The sequence below is a fragment of the Schistocerca gregaria genome, chromosome 8, assembly GCF_023897955.1.
Source record: "Schistocerca gregaria isolate iqSchGreg1 chromosome 8, iqSchGreg1.2, whole genome shotgun sequence".
NCBI classification, from domain to species: Eukaryota; Metazoa; Arthropoda; class Insecta; order Orthoptera; family Acrididae; genus Schistocerca; species Schistocerca gregaria.
Genome location: NC_064927.1, coordinates 286,506,120 through 286,529,315, shown reverse-complemented (window position 1 = coordinate 286,529,315; position 23,196 = coordinate 286,506,120).

Below are 23,196 nucleotides of genomic sequence, written 5' to 3'. Positions count from 1 at the left end.
GACGCGAAATTTAACCGACAGGAAGAAGATGCTGTGATATGCAAATGATTAGCTTTTCAGTGCATTCACACAAGGTTGGCGCCGGTGGCGACACCTACAACGTCCTGACATGAGGGAAGTGTCCAACTGATATCTCAGACACGAACAGCAGTTGACCGGCATTGCCTGGTGGAACGTTGTTGTGATGCCTCATGGAAGGAGGAGGAATGCGTACCATCACGTTTCCAACTTTGATAAAGGTAGGATTGTAGCCTATCGTGATTGTGGTTTATCGTATCGGGATATTGCTGCTCGCGTTGGTCAATATCCAATGACTGTTAGCAGAATATGGAATCGGTGGGTTCAGGAGGGTAATACGGAACGCCTCGAGATGAGAGGCATCTTATCCGCATGACTATAACGGATCGTGCAGCCACGTCTCGATCCCTTAATCAGCTGATAGGGACGTTTGCAATACCACAACCATCTGCACGAATAGTTCGACGACGTTTGCAGCAGCATGGACTATCGGCTCGGAGACCATGGCTGCGGTTACCCTTGACGCTGCATCACAGACAGGAGCGCCTGCAATGGTGTACTCAACGACGAATCTGGGTGCACGAATGGCAAACCGTCAATTTTTCTGATGAATCCAGGTTGCGTTTACAGCATCATGATGATCGCATCCGTGTTATGCGACATCGCTGTGAACGCACATAGGAAGCGTGTATTCGTCATCGGCATACTGGCGTATCACCCGGCGTGGTGGTATGGGGTGCCATTGGTTACACGTCTCGGTCACCTCTTGTTCGCATTGACGGCACTTTGAACAGTGGATGTGTTACGACCCGTGGCTCTACCCTTCATTCGATCCCTGCGAAACCCTAAATTTCAGCAGGATAATGCACGACCGCATGTTGCAGGTCCTGTACGGGATTTTCTGGATACACAAAATGTTCGACTGCTGCTCTGGCCAGCACATTCTCCAGATATCTCACCAACTGAAAACGTTTGATCAATGGTGGCCGAGCAACTGGCTCGTCACAGTACGCCAGTGCCTACTCTTCATGAACTGTGGTATCGTGTTGAAGCTGCATGGGCAGCTGTGCCTGTACACGCCATCCAAGCTCTGTTTGACTCAACGCCCAGGCGTATGAAGGCCGTTATTGCCGCCAGAGGTGGTTGTTGCGGGTACTGATTTCTCAAGATCTATGCACCCAACCTGCGTGAAAATCTAATCACATGTTAGTTCTTGGAAAATATTACTGTCCAATGAGCCCTCGTTTAACATCAGCATTTCTTCTTGGTGTAGCAATTTTAAGGGCAGGAGTGTACGTTGTAACTGCATAGAAACTTTCTGAACAGTCTTCATAAACAGTAGCCGCCTACAGTTATGAGCATTTACAAGTGAACAAGTATTTGAATGAATGTATGAGAACATAAAAACGAGTTACTAATTAATGTTTACAGTGAATTGTGGACACAATTGAAAACTGTTTATGTCAGGGCATTTACAACATTTAACTGGTGAATAGACTAGTTAAAAGCTTACATCTCGTTTCCGTTAAGCGCAACTTCCGGAGCTCGCATCTCGCCGCACCGCTTGTTACGTCACCGGCGCGTCAGACAATGCGCAGGTGCTTCTGGGAAGTCGCCGCCCCACCGCGACCCACATTCGGAGCGGGGCAGAGCTGGGGTCGCAGTTTGAACCGCGGCACAGCTCCATCGCCTCACGTCAGCCCGTAACAGGGCCTGACCTTGCTTTCGATCCTAAGTCACGCTCTCTTTGTGGAATTCGGTGCAGTATCCGATTTCCCCCATTTCTTCTTAATCAGTGACTGCTTCGCTTACAACTGAAGGGTAACGAGGCGCGGGTAAATGGTGCACGAAACAAGGAGTTAACGATCTCTATATGTCAATGATCAGCGCCATTGAAAGTCTTCACCGAAAATGGGGCAAATATTTCACAGCAGTAACACTCACTCAGTGATGAACAGTCCGGCCAAACCTTTCCGAGAGTAATTATATCCTGGCGTATGAGCGACATCAGCGCAGTAATTCCGGTGGTAGCTTGAACTAATAGTTATGAACAACAAATGTGCATTCGACCAGTCAGTCGTGAGCGGGCAGTGTTAAGATCTGTGTGTGTGGTCGTAGTGTGGCAGCGTAGTTCTGTCACAAATAGCAATGGAGCAACATTTCTACATAAAGTGTTCAAGACATTCTGAAGAATATTTTGGAGAAGAGAAAAGTGTGTACAACGTATGTCCCGCAGTCCTTGATCCCGAAAAAACCAACTTGGTGTTAACAGTGGGAACCTAGAACAACGCGGTAAGGTACAGAATTTCACATGAAAGTTCAATGTTTGGATGACGTAACCGAAGTTGAAGCCAATGCGAAGCGTGAATTTTCTTATGGTTGTATGAACATTCTGTGAGTTGTACTCCAGTGTGAGGTATTAAAATCAGCATATTGAAATTCTTCACTTTCTTATTAATCCAATCTCGAAACTTCTTGGACTGACTGATCAGAGAGCGCAGGAGGCAAATTGTGTTCAGTACTGCTGTGCACTATAAAGTGGAGGAAGTGGGATTACAGACAAGCAAAACATTAAAACTAGGGACTATAAAGTAGACTATGTGAAGGAACTGTGCTAGCTTGAAACCAAAATAACACACGATGGACAAACCAAATAGGTCGGTCATAAGAAGCGCGCTTGGAGAAAGGAGATTATTAGCAGCAAATATCCGGTTTAATTTGAGAATGAAAATACATGGACTAATAAGGTAAGGAAAGAGAAAGTTCTTCTCAGTCGCGGAAAACAGAAAGATGTTGAATACACTGAGAAGAAGACAAGAATAAGGGACAGGATGACAGGAGAAGTGAAACTACTACAGGGAACCGAAGAGGGTAGAAACTGTAAAATCAGACATATTCGAATAGAAACACAAAATAATTGAGGACAATTGCCAAAGTGTTACTCCATGATGATTAAAAAGAGATAACATTCCGTTCTGTAGTTGAGATGCCTTCCAGTCCTTCGGTTTCCCCGGATGGTTAAAGGTGTATGCAGAGGTGGTTGCCTTGGAACAAAGCACGATTGATTTAATTCCGTTTCATTACCTGCGCCGGACTTGAGCCTTTACACAATCATCGATACAATGGCAATATGTTTGTCATCACAATACACAACAATAAATACCCGTGTTTTACATAACATTCCGTTAAATTAGCGGTGTTCCTGGTATTTCTCCCCCCCCCCCCCACCTCCCACCGCTCCGTCACTCCCTCTCCTCTTCCAGAATGCGGAAACATGTCAAATATGAAGATATAATCTAAATGTGATATGCTGAAATTACATTAAATTAATATACTGCAGAGTTAATTCTAATTACAAAATAAGCAAGTGCGCTAAATTTATGGGACACTCTTGAACGGGACAGAAGGAGTATCCCAAAAGAAATCTTCAGTAATCCGCCAACGTAGCTCAACTGAGGCACTACATGACGTTTCAGCATCGTGTTTTCCAGTTCAAGTTGTGCTCTAAATTTATGCTCAAAAACTTAACACATTCTATATCTTGTATCTCTTTGTTTCAGAGAGAATTATTTGTAGCTTGTAAAGTTTTTTGAGAAGTACTAAACTGTATATATTATGTTCTGTCAAAATTCAATGATAAATAATTTGCCTTTAACGGTTTGTTGATGTGTAGTCGTTGTTTCCTGTAGTAGCTTGCTCCGGTTTTGTGTTAGTTATGTATGGCTGTACATGTTGATTAGAATTCCGACTGTTAATGCCATTACTAATTTCATATGCTGAGTTATACAAATTTAGCATGCTGAATAATGCAAATACGTTGTCTATGTCACTTTTATTCGTTTTCTGTTTAATTTAACATAATGCTACGGTTGTAGAGCAAGTTCTGCCTCTCTTTATTCGTTTGTGCATACGGAAAATTGTTTCTTGAAAATAAATGTTTTGAACTAAGTTAACGTAGAAGTTTTTGTCTGCTGTTGATGCTGGAGTGGCTCTAGTGGCACGTGAAGAGAGGGGGCTTGGAAGGGGGCTACTGGTTGGCCAGGGACTGATGTCCAGTGATGTCAGTTGCTAGTGAGGAGCTGTGTGTCGTTGATTATTCTGAGTGATACCACAGCCGATGTGGGATGCAGATAGCGTTGTATCAGTTGTTATAACGCGAAATTCGTATGATAAATTTTGATATGGACGTTGTTCACTTACGATTTCGTTTGCATCATTGGAACAAAAGCGGAGCTGTTGCGTGATAAAAATTTTGTCTGCCCTTTTCCACGCGATACCTTCGTTCCGATAACAGACATTTTGTACCATATTTATCAGATTTGATTCACTTTTGTTAATTCTTATAACCTTATCTTCGCAAATGTTTATTACTTTTATCTTCAGTTAATTTTTTACCTTTGTCAAAATTTTATTTCCCGCTGTGGATGTCATTATTAAATATGAAAGGAAAGTTTGGGGACATAGGACAATCTTTTCGCAGTCCTTATTTATCATTATTCCTTTGGATATTTGTTAGTAAATTTGTCATTGTTTACCGTTTCGCACACAATTTTTATTGTTTGGTACACTCACAGTATTACCCCTGAATTTGTTGTAAAGCTAAACAAACTAGCATCTGTAGCCTATCGTATTTTAATTAATACTTTCTTGTGAAATGAAGTTTCTCTACTGAATTGAGAAACACTGTCCCCTCTGCAGTTTTTTAAATCTGTTGTGTTTCTTAAAACAACGAAAATACCTGTGAGTTTTCTATTTTCCTGTTATTCTACCTGTTTACCATCACAGGTTAATGCTATGTCGTAGTCTCCAGTATAACAGCGGCCCACCATCTTGAGAATTTCTACATAAATCCTGTCCTCTTACTCCATCTTTCGTTGTACTTAGCTCTTTTTTTATTTTACATTTCAATCAGAATTGTTTATAAATACTTTTTTTCACTCTAGTTTTCGATCTAATTCTTCTTTCACATCAATATTATGTTTTAACCTGGAATCTTTTCCTCTTACTCCATTTCTTCCTACATCATTTTCATTTCTGTTTGTGTGATTTTATAGGATAACTTACCTATACCATGTATATTAATCTCTATTTGACTATCGAAGATGTTCCATGTTTGCTTGTGAGACCCTCTTACATCTCTTTGGCTATGTCGTCAAGTCAAGTTAACTTTACGACCCCCCTCATATGTGTCATTATCTGGGTGTATGTAATTTACTATTTAAGACAAAATACCCATTAAAATAAACGTAACTGTTTACAGTTAAGTACATAACGAAATACCAAAGCTGTCGGTCGCAAGCACAGGTGCGTAGCTAGTCGGCGGTCAAGGCAGCGCAGTGCACCAGCTTTCAGGCATCAACCTCCGGTACACTGAGGTCATTGTGAAATAGTTCCGGAGGAACAGTGGTTCCTGAGGTACAGACCATTTGGTGGAAAAATCTTGCGATTAACTTTCCCCATTCTGCACTCTACACATCGACATTCATCACCATAATATTACGCACACTCTGCGGTTCCTCATGACTGTTGCTGCGACATTTGCGAGCTCACACTTGCCCTTCTTCCCATTACTCACAATGATAACACATACCTGCCTTGTGCTAAGAAAATGTCCTTTATTAACATACCCATTTACATGACGGCTTTTAATCATCTACACCTACGACGTTGATCAGTCACTTTACATAGCTTAATAAATCTATAGCTCACTGCTTCCACCGTCAATAGAATCTTTTGATCGTGGTTGCCTGAAACAGTGAGTGAGCCCCGACACCGCTGATCCGTGAACCTTTGGAACAGATCGATTCTCAGTTCCTGTGTTAAATATTTGATACAATCTCGGCGCCGTCACGAAAATATGGACACTGATACCTTGTGTTTACGACAAAATTACCGATCATTTTACGAACATTGTAAATACTGGAACACCAAGAAGGAAACTTGTGACTGTAATGAACTTCAGCAAAATATTTTTTACGGTTCAGGATCACGTGTACTGTTAGTGGTGGTTATTGCTTTACTTAATGAATTATACCTTTCAGAGTAAGTTCTCATCGTTCGAAAATGTTGACGTTATTTTTTTAACCGATTTCTGCTGTTATTCTTTGACCTATTCTGATTCTTGTGTTGGTCTGTGTCTGAAGTTGAAAGCTTCATCTTCTGAAATGTGTGTTTCAGTGGTAACAGGATTAACGTTGTAAGTAATAGTAGGCCAAATTATTTTCAATAAATGTTGGACTAGAATCATTTACTCGTTTTCTATTGAGCTATGGATAAAAGTGAAATAATTTGGCGAACTTCAAAGAAATTGTGACCTGTTACTGCGAAAGTGCTCATTGCTTGAAAATCTTTATAATTTTGTACAGACAGGATGTTAGTGTGTGTGTGGTTTGAGGTTTTCGGGCGCTAAACAGCGTGGTCATCAGCGCCCAAACGCATAGAAACAGGAACACATGTGGTGAAGGGACAAAGACGGACAGTGAACAAGGAGAACGGCTAAAAGACACAGGCCTGACGCAGTTCCAAATCCTCACATACAGAGACAAAACGAGAGAAGAAGAAACGCACTAAAAAGGAAAGGAAACACCCAGCAGAAAGAAACTTCCTTCCCCTGCCGTTGCAGGTGGAGTAGGGCACCATGGATGTTCTGGACGACTGTATCCGCTGGGTACAAGTGTTGCATGGTCTGAAAGGCACTCAGGGAGTCAGAAGAGTTGAGAAACTTAAGACTGGGAACACATCTCATCTGCTCCAATGCCCGCAAGATCGCAAACAATTCGGCATCAAAGATGGTAAACGCCGCAGGAAGCCGTAAATACTGGTACATGGTCGGAATGCTGGTTTAAAATATCGTAAGATAAGGAGGTAAAAACAAACGCAGGAGTGCAGATCCCCCGGTACTCTGACAAGCTTAAAATTACGCTGTGCCTCTGGAGCAACCAGGGAGGCAGGTGGGTAAAACCCTGGAGTTGGGGTGCAACACGCTCCACACCAAGGGACTCAAGCAAATGCTTGGCACGAATCCCAAGTGGTCTCGTTGCCCTGGGACGACTGGAAAAGAGACGTTCCATAGGCGGTCGGGCAACACTAGGGTACGCAGGGGAGGTAGGACAGGCAAGGAATTGACACACCCGTCGCACCATGAGGAGTTTCCGCCGGATGGCGATCGGCGGTTCCCTTGCCTCAGCACCCAGGCTGGGAATAGGACTGGAACGGAAGGCCCCAGTGGCCAGCCTGATACCCTCGTGGTGTACTGCGTCAAGAATCTTCAGATACGAAAGGCCTCGCGGACCCATACCATGTGCATCCATAATCAAGACGCGACCGGACGAAAGCCCTATAAAACTGCAGCAGACGCGCCCGATCTGCACCCAAGGACCGATGGCTCAGACACTTCAAAATATTCAGTGCCTTCAGGGCCCGCACCTTGAGGTCTTTAAGGTGCGGCAACCACGACAACTTAGAATCCAAAGTGAGGCCCAGGAACCTCACAGTGTCTCTAAAAGGAAGAATGGTGTCCCTTAGACGCAATTCAGGGGAGGTAAAAGCACGCCGAGAATGATTAAAATGAACACACACACATTTGTCTGCAGAAAAGGTAAAACCCGTCTTCGCAGTCCATGCCTCTAATCGCTTTATCGTAAGCTGCAGCTGCCGACTAGCAGTTACAAGACTGGAGGAAGAACAGAAAACAGCAAAATCGTCCACAAACAAGGAGCACTGGGCCGGACTCCGGATAGTGGACGTGATACTGTTAATGGCGACGGCAGAAAGGGTGACACTTAAAACGTTTCCCTGAGGAACACCATTCTCCTGCACGTAAAAATCAGATAGCATATTACCAACCCGATACCGAAAGAGGTGGTGGGAACGAAAGGACCGAATGAAGATGGGGAGATGACCATGAAAGCCCCACTGATGGAGTTGATTGAGGATAAGGTGGAGCCAAGGAGTGTCATATGCCTTATTAATGTCAAAGAATACACCTAGAGAATGATGGTTACGTAGGAAGGCCTGCTGGTTGGCCCCCTCAAGCAGGGTCAAGTTGTCTATAGTTGAACGACATCTCCGAAAGCCACACTGAGAGTGGCTAATGAGGTGCCTGGTCTCGAGCAGCCAAACCAGGCGACGGTTGACCATGCGTTCCAATGTCTTCCCGACACAGCTCGTTAAAGCAATACTCCGATAACTTCGGTCCTTTCCCGGTTTGAGGAGGGGAATCCAAATCGCCTCCCTCCACGAGTCAGGGAACGTGCCATATGACCATATCATATTAAAACAACTCAGGAGAACTTCCTTGGATGGCAGCAACAAGTGCTGCAGCATGCTGTACAGGATTTGATCATCACGTGGCGCAGTATCATGAGCCGCAGACAGCGCCGAATCCAGTTCCCACATTGTGAAGGGGCAGTTGCAGCGTTCATAATTTGGATCCCGGAAGTCCAAGTGATCCCTCTCGATGGCAGTGCGGTAGCGGCAGAAATCTGGATCACAGTTAATATTGGCAGTAGATTCCACAAAATTCATGGGCAGTGTCTGGGCAATGTCTCTCGGCGCCGTGAGGAGACATCCCTGATGCAGCAATGTCGTGACAGGTAGTTGACTGCGTTTCCCGGAAAACCTCCTAATGGCTTCCAATACTATCGTAGAACTAGTGGAGCGGGAGATGGAGTTCGAGAACGATTGCTCTCTTTAATCACTTGGCCCTTGCCACCCGAAAGGCCACAAGATTGTCAGCTGAGGGACGGCACTTGAAGCGGCGCAGAGCTGCACGGCGGGCTCGGATGGCTGAGCGGCACATAGTGGTCCACCAAGGGACAAGACGCCTCTTGAGATGACTTGAGGACCGTGGGATCGACAATTCAGCAGCATGGGAGATCACGTCTGTAAATGGTCGACCCATTCGTGGACGCTGGCACGGTGTTCCAAAACAGTTAAATGGCTGAAAATGGCAGACAAATGTGTATGTGTTCATTTTAATCGTTGTCGACGTGCTTTTACCTCCCCTGAATTGCATCTGAGGGACACCATTCTTCCTTTTAGAGACACTGTGAGGTTCTTGGGCCTCACTTTTGATTCCAAGTTGTGGTTGCCGCACCTTAAAGACCTCAAGGTGCGGGCCCTGAAGGCACTGAATAACTCCTCAAGGTGCAGAGGTGCCACCTGGGCGGCACTGGTAATGCCACAGCGTCATCCAGGAGGCGAATCTAAAGGGGGAAGTGGTCACTAGAATGGAGGTCAGTGGCAACCTCCCACAGAGCAGAATCCGCGAGTGCTGGAGAGCAAAGGTCAATAGCTGACGACGACCCAGAAGCAGTACAGAAATGAGTGGGAGCACCAGAGTTGAGGATGCACAGTTCTTCGGACGCCATGAGGCTTTCCAGAACGCGACCCCTGGGGCAAGTAGTCGTAGAGCCTCATAAGACATTATGAGCATTGAAGTCCCCCAGAAGGGGAAATGGGCGGGAGAGTTGGCTAATAAGGTCTGTGAGAGCCTCAGAGTCTATTGCATCCTGAGGCGTTAAGTAAACGGAACATTTTGTGAGCCTCCGCCCCACAAGAAGGTCAACTGCAACTGCTTGCAAGTCCGTAACGAGAGGGAGCTCAGATGAGTGGTGCATGTCACAGACAAAAACCGCAACACCACTCTTTGCCCTTTACCCCATCAGATCATCTTTTCGATACACGGTACAGCCCCATAAAGAAGGAGCATCAGTGGCCCGAAAATGTGTCTCTAGGAGACATAAGCACAAGGGGCGCTTTCGTAAAAGGCGTTATAATTCGGCCACATGCGTCCTGAACCCATTCAGGTTCATATTACAGGTTCTACTGTAATATGTGAGCCACTGATCAGGGTGGCTGAATTTTCACCCTGCCTCTGTGCTTTGGAGGAGAGCCAATACTGGCCGGAGATTTATTCCTGGGGCTAGAATATCGCCCCCGGTCGACATCAATGTCCATCAGCTGCGATGGCGACCCAAGGGAGATGTCAGATAGTACGATGGCATCGTCATCGGACTGACACTGATTAGTCTCCTCAGGTGGCAAAATCTTCACCTTCGGCGTCTTCGTCTTGGGGGGCTTCGAGTGCAGAACCTTGTGAACAGTTGGAGCTTTACTCGCCTGGGCAGAAGGCGCCATATGCGGAGGGGCAGGAAGTACCCCAATGTTAGCAACCATGGCCTTGTTCGACTTTGTGGGGAGAGCTGCATGTTGCAAAACAACCGCAGCAGCACAAGTGGCAAACGCAAGTATTAGTGCTGACACTAGCAACCTCCGTTCATTTAGTAACAGTGGTCAACTGTACCGGTTTCTGCAGAGCGGAAGCGAAAGATGTTGTAAACACTGGAGGCTGCATGGCCTTAAAGAGCTTCTTGGCCTGATGTTTTGATCTCCTGTATCTTCCGTTCCTCGAGATAGATGGGGCAGACCCGGCTCCAGACAGGCTGACTCCCACAGCAATTCACGCACTTCACAGGTGATGAACAATCGTCTCCTTCATGGGCAGGCTGACCATATTTACCACAAGTGGCTATCCTGTTGCACCCCAACGTAGTATGCCCAAAGCGCTGACATTTAAAACAGCGCATTGGGTTGGGGAAATATGGCCGTACTGGCAAAGGTAAGAAACCCCCTTTAACATGCTCTGGGAGTCTCGGGCAATTGAATGTGAGAATAAACGAGTCGGATTTGACTAGATCCCCATCGACTCGTTTCATAATATGCTGCACGTCGACAATACTTTCGTCAGCCCACTCAGATTTCAACTCGTCCTTGGGGATATCCACCAAGTCCCTACATGTCACTACATCCTTACTAAAGTTCAAAGCGGAGTATTGCTCGGTCTCGATAGCATACTCTCCGAGACAGGTTGCTTTCCGAAGAGAAGTGACTTGACGGGAACTAGAAGTTTCAACTAACAGAGTCCAATTGTGCAGTCGCTTCACAGATTTCAGTGTTCCTGCAAATCCCTCAAGACCCTTGTGGATGTAAAAGGGAGAAACCCTCTCAGAGCTACCTTCCTTCCGTTTGACAATCAAAAACACATACTGGTTATCAGCATGTGTTCTGTTACGAAAGTCTGATAAACCTCTAGTAACACCAGGCGCTGGAGGACTCGCAGCACGAAGTCGCTTTTTCGATGGGGTGTGTTTTCCTACCAGTGGCCCACCCAATTCACTGGTAGGGGGATTTGTAGAGGTCGAAGGGTCCATTGTGGTCCCACGAGCAGCTAGGGATCTAAAGGTCCGCTCAGAGCCCCGCGTGCCTGAGTAAACCTTATACAACTGGGGTGCGGCAGGTGCGCCAGAGGTTGACCGCTTGCCACTGTTCCACCCCAACAGCCATGCATCTTATAGGCGCGCAGCACACCGTAAGATTGAGGGTTTTTTATAGAGGTTTACCTTCCTCGCAATGTAGGCAGTCAAGCCATGATTACCATTCCCCACAGCACACAACATTCAGCCACCGCGCCATGCGGTGGTCGCTGAAGGATGTCCAGGGTTTACGGTGACAGGAGACTGGCGGCGCTGACCAGTCCCCAGCTCAGGACCCCGGGGTCACCAAGCCAGTACTCAGCAAATGAATGCTGAGCGCCTGGGGGGACAGGGTGTTAGGTCAGCTGACGATACCCTTACATTGGTAGAAGAATCGGCTTGTTTGCTAAAACGTGAAGTGTTCTCAGTATTAATATGCCTTTTGCCATATTCGTTTCTCACAAATGCCAGAAAGGTCACCAGAGACAGGAAACGACAAAGTAATTATAGGCGAATGTAGAGCTTCGTTCCTTCCTTTAGACAAACGTGCAATGTCAGCGAAGGATAGACATTGGTATACAGTATTGTCATGTTACTGAACTATGGGACTTTATTAGCTTTTCTTTTCCTGTTCTACAAATCCCTGAAGGAGTGACTTTGTGTTACTGGTAACTCACAATAGAGTAACAAGAGCTGTACCATTCTCTCAGCGTTCCTGGAGGTTGGCATCAAACAGCAAAAAGACCTATCGAACTGTTTGTCTTTTCCCGCTATCTGCGTCCAGTTAGTTATCCAGAAGATAGTTCTTATAAACTATTGTGACGGAATTGGGAAGTGGCTTAGAATGGATAACTTGCCCGAATTCTAACAAACTGCTACAGCAGTGTTTGGCTATGCTGATTATATTTTCATCCGTATGGGATCTTATTATCAGTATAAAAGAAAGCCATTCAAAGAACGAAGCCATTCGTACAAATTGAGTGTATGATGTCAGTGTATTTAACTTTAATAAAACTTAGGCTATCTCAACACAGCAAGTTCAGAGGATGTGAACGACTATCTTACCGTCTTTATTCTGAATTTCAAAAAGATCGAATCATTGAGATGAGGTCTTCACACCGACAGTTATTCACTGTAGTCCTATGTGTGCAGGACGAGCAACAATGATATGGCTGTAGGACTACAGTGAGGCAACAAAAATAGGTACGTGTTCTTCCATGAGGATTACGTAACGAGAAGATCGTAGAATTGTTCAGCTAGCTCTGGTGGATAGAAGATTGACAAAATCTCCAAAACAATTAATGGTTGGGTGTAGAATAGCACTATGAACCCTAAAGAACAAACTGCTCAAAACTTGGTTTGGATCTTGAGGTGTCGTGCTCCGTTTACATCTGACTCACACAGCAGAACACAAAAACCTTAGTGTACAGCCATATAGTCATTTTGAATATTGAGCAGCTTTCCTTGGTGCTCAGCGATGAGTCTCGCTTCTGCTTGTGGGTCTCAGATGAACATCATTGTGTCCGCAGACAAGCACAAGAGGGTGTGACTGTCGACACATGCACCTCTTCATCTCGGCAGGTAACCGTTTCGGCAAGTAAGCGTCCACCATTGAAGAATACTAGGTTATCATGTCGGCTTTACAGCAAAAATTGGCGCGGAGACGCACGCGCATTGGCGGCTGTCACAGGCGTGTCCTCTGTCGAGATCCGCGTCATCTGCAAATACGGTTCCATGTGTGTGGCGCAGGCGCATCCGTAAAGGTAATTCTACATGACCGCCTTGTATCGGAACGGGCGCCCGCGGCCCTTAAAACCAACATCAGATGTCACCATACGGATCAATAAAATGTTTTCTCTCTGAAGAAATTAAAGAGATCACCGGGTCCCAAACACTGTCCAGTTGAAAGCCCAGTCACTATTTAGAAAATCTTTTGTTAGATTTGTTTCCGCAGATTCTTTAATCACTGAATCACAAACGGATCGAGCTGAGAACTGTACTACCACAGGACACTCTATGAATTTTTCTGTCACAATAATCTGTACAAGTCTTGGATGGCGACATCTGACGTTTGGTTTTAGCGCAGCGAGTACGCCGGCCGACAGAGGGTGGACACGTAGTTTCACCTTTACGCATACGCTTGCGCCTTATATATAGAACAGTGTTTTCTGAGGGCGTCGATTTTGAGAGATGTCGCTTCTGTGGCGCCCGCCAATAGTCATGTGTCTCCGCTATAATTTTTGCTATAAAGCCACACTCCGGCCTCAACCCTTGCTCAATGACCCAACCGAACACCTGTGCCACTATATACACTCCTGGAAATGGAAAAAAGAACACATTGACACCGGTGTGTCAGACCCACCATACTTGCTCCGGACACTGCGATAGGGCTTTACAAGCAATGATCACACGCACGGCACAGCGGACACACCAGGAACCGCGGTGTTGGCCGTCGAATGGCGCTAGCTGCGCAGCATTTGTGCACCGCCGCCGTCAGTGTCAGCCAGTTTGCCGTGCCATACGGAGCACCATCGCAGTCTTTAACACTGGTAGCATTCCGCGACAGCGTGGACGTGAACCGTATGTGCAGTTGACGGACTTTGAGCGAGGGCGTATAGTGGGCATGCGGGAGGCCGGGTGGACGTACCACCGAATTGCTCAACACGTGGGGCTTGAGGTCTCCACAGTACATCGATGTTGTCGCCAGTGGTCGGCGGAAGGTGCACGTGCCCGTCGACCTGGGACCGGACCGCAGCGACGCACGGATGCACGCCAAGACCGTAGGATCCTACGCAGTGCCGTAGGGGACCGCACCGCCACTTCCCAGCAAATTACGGACACTGTTGCTCCTGGGGTATCGGCGAGGACCATTCGCAACCGTCTCCATGAAGCTGGACTACGGTCCCGCACACCGTTAGGCCGTCTTCCGCTCACGCCCCAACGTCGTGCAGCCCGCCGCCAGTTGTGTCGCTAAAGGCGTGAATGGAGGGACGAATGGAGACGTGTCGTCTTCAGCGATGAGAGTCGCTTCTGCCTTGGTGCCAATGATGGTCGTATGCGTGTTTGGCGCCGTGCAGGTGAGCGCCACAATCAGGACTGCATACGACCGAGGCACACAGGGCCAACACCCGGCATCATTGTGTGGGGAGCGATCTCCTACACTGGCCGTACACCTCTGGTGATCGTCGAGGGGACACTGAATAGTGCACGGTACATCCAAACCGTCATCGAACCCATGGTTCTACCATTCCTAGACCGGCAAGGGAACTTGCTGTTCCAACAGGACAATGCACGTCCGCATGTATCCCGTGCCACCCAACGTGCTCTAGAAGGTGTAAGTCAACTACCCTGGCCAGCAAGATCTCCGGATCTGTCCCCCATTGAGCATGTTTGGGACTGGATGAAGCGTCGTCTCACGCGGTCTGCACGTCCAGAACGAACGGTGGTCCAACTGAGGCGCCAGGTGGAAATGGCATGGCAAGCCGTTCCACAGGACTACATCCAGCATCTCTACGATCGTCTCCATGGGAGAATAGCAGCCTGCATTGCTGCGAAAGGTGGATATACACTGTACTAGTGCCGAGATTGTGCATGCTCTGTTGCCTGTGTCTATGTGCCTGTGGTTCTGTCAGTGTGATCATGTGATGTATCTGACCCCAGGAATGTGTCAATGAAGTATCCCCTTCCTGGGACAATGAATTCACGGTGTTCTTATTTCAATTTCCAGGAGTGTATGTCCGTCCTGCAACTCCTCTCCCTTCGACTTCATGTCTCAGGTTGTGTGCATCTTCCCCACCTATGTCAGTGCCGTCGACATCAACATCCACGGCGGTGTCGCTGCCATCCTATGCACCAGTGACTGGGATACACTCTTCCACCACCGACAGTTACAACGCCACATCTGTAACTTCCTCACAGCAAACAAACACTGGGACTGGCGCCAGACATGTACACGCGTCAGCTCCTCTCTCCCTGTCAACTCCTCCAAGTACTGATCTGATTTCCACCTGGTTACTGGTAGCCATCCAGACCGGCATTACCCTCTTCTCCACGACAACCACTCCATCCCCAACAACCTCTCCGACGTCTTCTACATTCCCGACGATTCCCATTTGATTACTCCCTCTTCCCGACAGTCATTGAACGCACGGATACCTCTGTCTTAACCCCCTATTCCGGTACTTGAATGTTACCCCCCTGAGACACAATCACTCCCATTAACGCACACGACAGTATCGTCCCCCACACCAAACGCAACACCACCCCTGGTCATGACGTTGTCATTTACAGCCACCTCAAGGAATCCCCCCCCCCCCCTCCGCTACTTCCTCGCTGCCCTAGCATCCTCCTCTCCACTGGCTTTACCCTAACCTGGAAGACTTTCTGCGTCCTGCTGTTCCCTAAACCCAGCATACCTCCCACTGACACCTGTTTCTAATGTCCTACGAGCCTCACCTCCACGTTCAGTAAGGTCTTTGAGTCCATCCTCTTCTGCGTATTCATCACCACCTTAACCAGCACCATCTCCTTCCCCTTACCCAATGTGGCTTCCAGCCCTCTTTTTCAGCAGACGACATGCTCCTTAACCTCAACCTTCTATCCCCCCAACTTAACCCTATCGGTCCACCATCTCTGTTTCACTCGACCTTCAGAACGCCTTCGACCATGTCTGGCATCGTGGGCTCCTCTTTAAACTCCATACATATGCTCTCTCATCAATATCTTCCATTTCGTTGCTTTCTTCCTCTCCTGTAGTCCCTCCTATATCATTATAATCAATCCCGTACTGCCTATCCCACCGCCGGCGTACCCCAAGGCTCCATCCACTCCTCTGTCTCCTGTATACAGCAGATATGCCCAAACCTCCCCCAACTGTTCACCTCCTACAACTTGCTGATGACGGCGCCTTCCTGGATCTTTATCCCACCCTTTAACTGTCCCAATGTACCCTTCAAACCCACCTCGACCGTTTCACCATCAGGGGCAACTAGTCGCTCCTTTGCATCAGTCCTTCCAAGATCCAGGCCATCATCATCATAGGTTTCACAACCTTTATCACCAGGAGGACAATTGGCATAAGCCAGCCAGATAATGCATTACCCTACTCAGCAGTGTACAACACAAGCGACTCGAGGAATGCATGGATTCTGGTCTGCTCAATCTCATTATTCCTCGCTAATAAAGCATGTCTGAGATGCGATGGGAAAACATATACTTTAATAGCGGCCAGCAGTCTTCATGAACTGGCACAGCATGTCTTTCGGACACGGAAAGTTATTTCTCAACATGAAATCTGGTGGCTGTTTTCTTCGATTCCACCACTAATACAAGAGTTGGTTTATACCCCTTGCTATGACACTTTATACCGTTGTTCATGATGGAGATCAGTTACATACTACACGACAATTTAGACGTTTAATATCCGTTATGTCACAAACATCTCTACAAAGTTTAATAAAATTTTGACTTGTGCTTCATGCTGCTACGCTTTACGTTTACTTAATTGTACATTTTCATTTTACGTGAACAGTCACTTTTTGGCACCAAGTCTATTCTTACGGCATTTTGCAGTCTATAAATGAGAGCTTACCAAAGTATTTTTGTTAATAACTTATCCGTGCTTCTTGGAGCTATATTATTAGTTGTGAGTTTGGTGTGTTCAGCAGCAGATCGTCTGAAGACAGCGTTGCTGTTATTATACGAGTTTTCATCTAAATTTTCGTGTACGCATCGAAGAGAATTGCTGTTCTAAGGAAAAGGGCAACATAATGTTTTATCTATCTATGAACGTACATGAACAAAATTTATTGTTGAGGCAGTCATGAAGTTGTTATTCATTGTAGGTTCGTCTTTAGGAAACTGACAGATACTAAATGGTGACGTTACCTGTAATTCAACGCTACAAACATCCGATATTGCACCGATACAATCTAGGAAATTAGTTCGTCCAAAGGGTTTTAAAAACACTTTCAGGGTTTTGAAGAAATATAGTGCTTAAAGATTATGTGGTGAATCTTCTAATGCTTCCTTTCTCTTAAGTTTTTAATTAAATAATTATTTATTATTGTAGTTGACGACAGAAAGGCGTTAAGTGAAGCTCTAGCAATATTCCTAAATAGGGATCACGGATTAAATAGTTATGTACATGTATGCAATGTACCGAAGTGAAAACAAAATAAAAACGGAAATCAAATTGCAATATAAAAGTTTTTGGCCGCAATAAAGTGTTTTCCAAAGAAGCTGAAAACGGACAGGAAGAGCATGGTCTTGCATTTGAAGAGAAAGTGTTGGGTTTAAGCAAGTCGGATGTAAGGAAACTTGCGTTCGAGATTGCAGAACGAAAGGGTATGCCCCATAGTTTCAATTCAGAAGGAGCCATGACAGACAAAAAGTGGTCTGAGGGTATCCATCGAAGGAATATTCGCCGAATCCGAGGGAAATGATGAAATCTCCGAGCCCCGTTTCAAGACTTAGCCAAGGAGCATGTTAGATGACGAAGAGTTCATGCAAAACAATCGAATCCAAACTAAGGTATCCATAATTACAGTTCCACCTGTGAAAAGGAAGTGTTTTTGATACTCTGTGTGGGTATAGTGAATTGTGCAAGGAAGATCGAACGGAAGAAATCATCTGATTCATGAAATTCAAAATGTGGGTTCGTGCAAAGTGTACAAAGAAGCAGGATGATTGAAAAAGTTATATTCCAATGCCTTACAATAATGATGTACGAATAAAAATATGGACCACTTGCTTAGACCGACTCCTGATTTGTACCAGTTACAGATGTTTAGAAAATTAAGTGTAGTCTGTTGGCTTTTTTCGATTTTTAATGTCAAATACCAGGAACAACGTCTTACAGTTGAGTATGGCATTGTTTAAATAATTTTGTAGCTTACTCTTTCGGTTATAATAAATGAGACCACAAAAGTGGTACTATTTAGGAGTCTTTCCCCTGTAGGTGTGGTCAATCTCTTTTTGATAAAAAGGACGTGTGACTTTTCGGGAATTTCGTCACGTGAGTGACCATGGTCGTCGCTTATGCCGAGAATGGCGTATGAAAATTGCTGGTGCCAAACAGTCGGCTTTCTTGACCGCGCTTCATCGTCATTCGACAAAACTACTGCTGTATGAAAAACTACTGCAGTAACGTACGCGCGAGTGAAAGCCGTAAAACGGAGTAAAACCGCACTGGTCGTAAACGCGACGCTCACCACATCCGCATCTCACAGACGAACGTGAGAGCTTTGCAAGTGCTGGAGCGATGTTGGCACTCCGCGACAGGCCGACATACCCCCTTGTCGAAATCAGGTCACCACGGCCGAACATCTCCAGTCCAGGAGGCACTTACGTTTCGATTACAGCTACATCAAACAACCATAAAAATTACAGATAATAACGCCTCTAAATGCATTACGTTACGTTTCAAATGGCTCTGAGCACTGTGGGACTTAACATCTATGGTCATCAGTCCCCTAGAACTTAGAACTACGTAAATCTAACTAACCTAAAGACATCACACAACACCCAGTCATCACGAGGCAGAGAAAAATCCCTGACCCCGCCGGGAATCGAACCCGGGAACCCGGGCGCGGGAAGCGAGAACGCTACCGCACGACCACGAGCTGAGGACGTTACGTTTTAGAACTAGACGGATTTCTTTAGGTAACCTATTACAGCTCTTAGCTATGGATACCCATTCAAGAACATTTTTCAGTTAGTACGGCCTATCCTTCATTGTAGCAGTATTCCAGCAAACGGTACACACAATATCCGAGATATCTTCTCCGTGCGTCGATTTATTTATATGAATTCGTGCCTTGACATGTACCCAATGACATATTTCTAGCGCTGAATTAAGATTAGTGTTACTACAGAATTAATCTGTAATTTCTTTCATAACTGCAACAGTTGAAACTCTTAGTCACTGTTGCAAAAACTTTGCCAGGTATCGACAATGGCCCAAGGTCATTTTATCGTTGTTGGTATTAATAAATGTCTTTTATTAAATAATTTCTCCAATCACAATGCAGCTTTGACTATTTCCAGTGTTGGTATGAATTCACTTATCTTTTTATTGGTGACCAGCTGATCAGCTGTCGTTGCCCGGGTGTTTATTTCTTTTAGCTGTAGTAGTCATTCTCTTTTCTCTTACTAACTCCTCGCTTTGTCTAGCTCCTCCTTCTGCTATTGCTGTCCCTCTCTCCTTCATACGTCCACCTCCTCTTTCCATCCTCCCCCCTCTCCCTGTCCATCTCCTCCTCTTCCCTATTTCTTAAAACTACCTCTTTAATTATTTTTAATGAACACTGGCCTACAGAATTTTTCCTTACAAAGACAACCCAAACTTAACCCATTCATTTATTACCCACAACATACAAGCCCAACGTAATCTGACTGCTATTCTTTGAGAACATGACTTCCAATAATTAACATAAAAGAATGTCCCTGAATTCCAAGAAATCCTAAAAATAATATAAATCCAAAAAATATGAAAGTAAAGAAACATGACACCACCTCCAAGTCTATTAACTGGCTAAACTCATTTCAGTCACGAATACCAACAGTGCAAACCCCATTCCTTTTCATAAGCCACTTACAGCAGTTACAGCTAGTGGGAACTCCAGCTAGCTAAAATAAAACGATTCTAACTACTGCGGACTCTAACTACTAGGAGGCAAATGGTTACAGAAAGAAAGATTTAGTTAAAGAGCAAACAATGTGTTTGGAAGATTTTACCTTATTCATGTGACTTCCAGTTCCAAAAATTATATAGTTGTGAATAATTCCACTGCCCAAACATTATCAACCGAACATCCTTCATCACACATTTCCTTGCCTACGTCCTCCCCCTCTCTCTGTGTTTTAAAATGACATACCTGAATAGGGGCATGCAGCGACATATGTGGATACTGTCTGCTAAATATTTTTCGAATGGCGTTACTCGTAGACAAGTAATAAATTTAAACATCTCGACATCATGCTGGATGAACCAGTTCTAAGGCATGGACAATAAAAGATATAGTAAGTAATTTTTTCTCTTTCATCAGTTCGTGGGAGCTGTAAACGAGGAAAAGTTTCGTAAGGGTTCGTAATATGTGTAAAGTACGTTCCAAATCACTAAGCGTTCTCGTTTACAAATGCTGTATGAATAAAATCTCGATATTCGTGCATCGTAACTTACATTTCTTTTTCAACCCCACACCCATACTTCTTTACTGGTAGGTACTTCTTAGACACACAAGGGTTATTTCCAAGCAAGTAAGTGGCATGTGTACCAAGTTTGGTTATAATCGGTCCAGTGGTTCCGAAGAAGAAGTGGAGCATAAATACGCAGGCCGTTCAATAAGTAATGTAACACTTTTTTTCTCTGCAATTTCTGTTGAAAAAATGCAGGATCTGTTTGTAGGATATCGTGGAATATTTGCGCCTCAACCCCTATACTTTCATAAAGTTCCGATATGTGGCGGCTCTATTCGTAGTCTTCCAAAGGGCGTCTATAACGGAGGTGCGTACGAAGCGGAAAACCCAAGTGTCCCATGTATTCATACGCACTTGCAGATTGTCTTCGGAGACCTGCCAGTGAGCAGAAGCACGGTGAGTCGTAGAGCGAGGCGTCTGTTGTCATCACATCTTTTCTGACGAGAGACCATCGTCTTGCCGGCTGATGCCACTAACTTGAACCTCCTGCCTGAAGCGAGGACGGCGTGGACGGCGGAGGTGGGGTGGGGGGGGGGGGGTGGGGGTGGGGGGGGAAGAGGACGGGGGTGGGGGAGCTGTGTGGAGTGATATTTCCAATATATCCACTGTATCGATTGAAATTTGGATTCGCATTGAAAGTAGCGAACTCGTGATATATACATCATTGTCACCAAACGTTTGAGAAGTGTCACAGGATCTGTCTCAAAAACGGTGACGTTCTCTGCGAGCATGACGTGTCTCTGGCGTTTCTTTCCTGCTGTTGACGTTCTTGGGGCCTTTCTACATGAAGCCTTGTGTATCTCAAGTACAGCTCTTAATGACGTGTCCAACACGTTCCTGACATATGCACTCTCTTTCAGCAATGTAGCGATCTGTCATACGCCGGTCTGCCACGATGATATCCTGGATTGCAGTGACGTTTTCCTCCTTAGTGGCCATTACTAGCCGTCCACTGCAAATGCATATTTTACAGAGATGCTGCTGCACTTGAATTCCGCATCCCACTATTTCACAGCGGAACAGGAAGCGGAATCAATAATTTCATTACAGATTTCCTCTGCGCTCTTGCGCTTTTCAAGCAGGTACTGGACGACCGCCCGATTGCTCTCTTGTTCAAAATTTTTGCACCTCGTACACTTCAAACTCCAATATCTGAAATAAAAAAAGATGTTAATGAAAAATTTGGTGTGTAACCTAGCAAACAACTGTACTATTAGTGGATAAATTGACAAGGGGCTAGAAGAAGTATTACATGGGTGGTCTAAGAACTTTTCAGTATTGTTCCCTCTGCCGTGCAGAACCTTGCTCCAAACGGACTGTACGAGGGCGCCTGCAGTTCCACAAATGTCATCACGTTGACTATTGTTGAGGCTCGCCTTAACATATTGACATCGCAGCAGGGAAGGAAGCACTGGTGAGCGAAACGACGGCACTGGATTCAGACTTCTTTTTAGATGTTTGTCAACATGATGGACTTATCTGTGTATGGAGCCTCCTTGGAGAACGACGTTGCCTGTTTGCATTCGTGATCGTCATACGAGCACAGCATCTGTAATGGAGGTAAAGGGTGGTACTGCGTACACATCACGATCACCTCAGATTCATGTAGCAGGTTGTGACAGGTGGAGGAAGGTGGCCGCGTCCTATCTTCGTGAGTTCTGTGGCGTTACATCTGAATAAGATAAAACAAAATCGCCTCTTACCCTTGCTATCTAGAACAGAGCAGATACTGCGTTCATGGCAGAAAGTTCAAAGCTGCACCCCCCCCCCTCCCCCCCCTCCCCCTCCATCCCCCTAAACTATCTTCGAAGATTCTGAAAATTTTGTAATTTGTAACGTGGGTTTAATAAAAATGAACGGTTAGTGAAAAATATCATTTAATCGAACTATATAGACGAAAAATATAGCACACCACAAGTTAAATGTACCATTGTAGCAAATATGCTGCAAACTGTACAAACTTTCTAAAAACCTGAAAGTGAAAAGCGCTATACATGGATTTCAGTATGATGTACAATAAAGAGGTGTACAATAAAGAACACATTTTATTTTATCCTCATAAATTATTAATTTGCATAAATTATTTCCTTCCTAGAAATGCATTTTACTGTAATTTTCCTTTCCATTTCATTGCTTTGAGCGGAGAATTGTAGTCACATTTAGCAGTTGTGTCGCATTCTGCTGACGAGACAGCCTTAAGTAGTTTTCTGTCATCTTTAATGTGAGGAAACTGCGTTGAAAAGATGCTACAGTCACTGGATCTTAATGCTATTTAAATGTTCTGACAGGCATATCGTAACGCATATATATATATATATATATATATATATATATATATATATATATATATATAGAAATTAGAAAAATTTGAAAAATATGTAAAAATCAGCCAAGCGGTTGCATAGGTTTCCTATATACCTTGATCAGGTTTTGTCACCTCTAAGGGTGACTTCATCAGAAAGTAGTAAAGCAGAAATTTAAAAAAAAAACATTAAAATATTGAAATGGAAAGCTGTCTTCGTGCTCTTCATCAGCTGGAGTTAGAAAACCTCTATTTCCTTAACTAATTCAGTTGTATGCATGTTTTTGCTATGCTTCACACCAAAATCTGTTGTTTATCTTACAAAATATGACATATAGCTCTCGTTTAAGGTGTTCCTGACGAGACGTTAAACTGAGAAGAACTGGTGTGGAACATGTGAGATCTGTTTTCCATTTCAGTTAC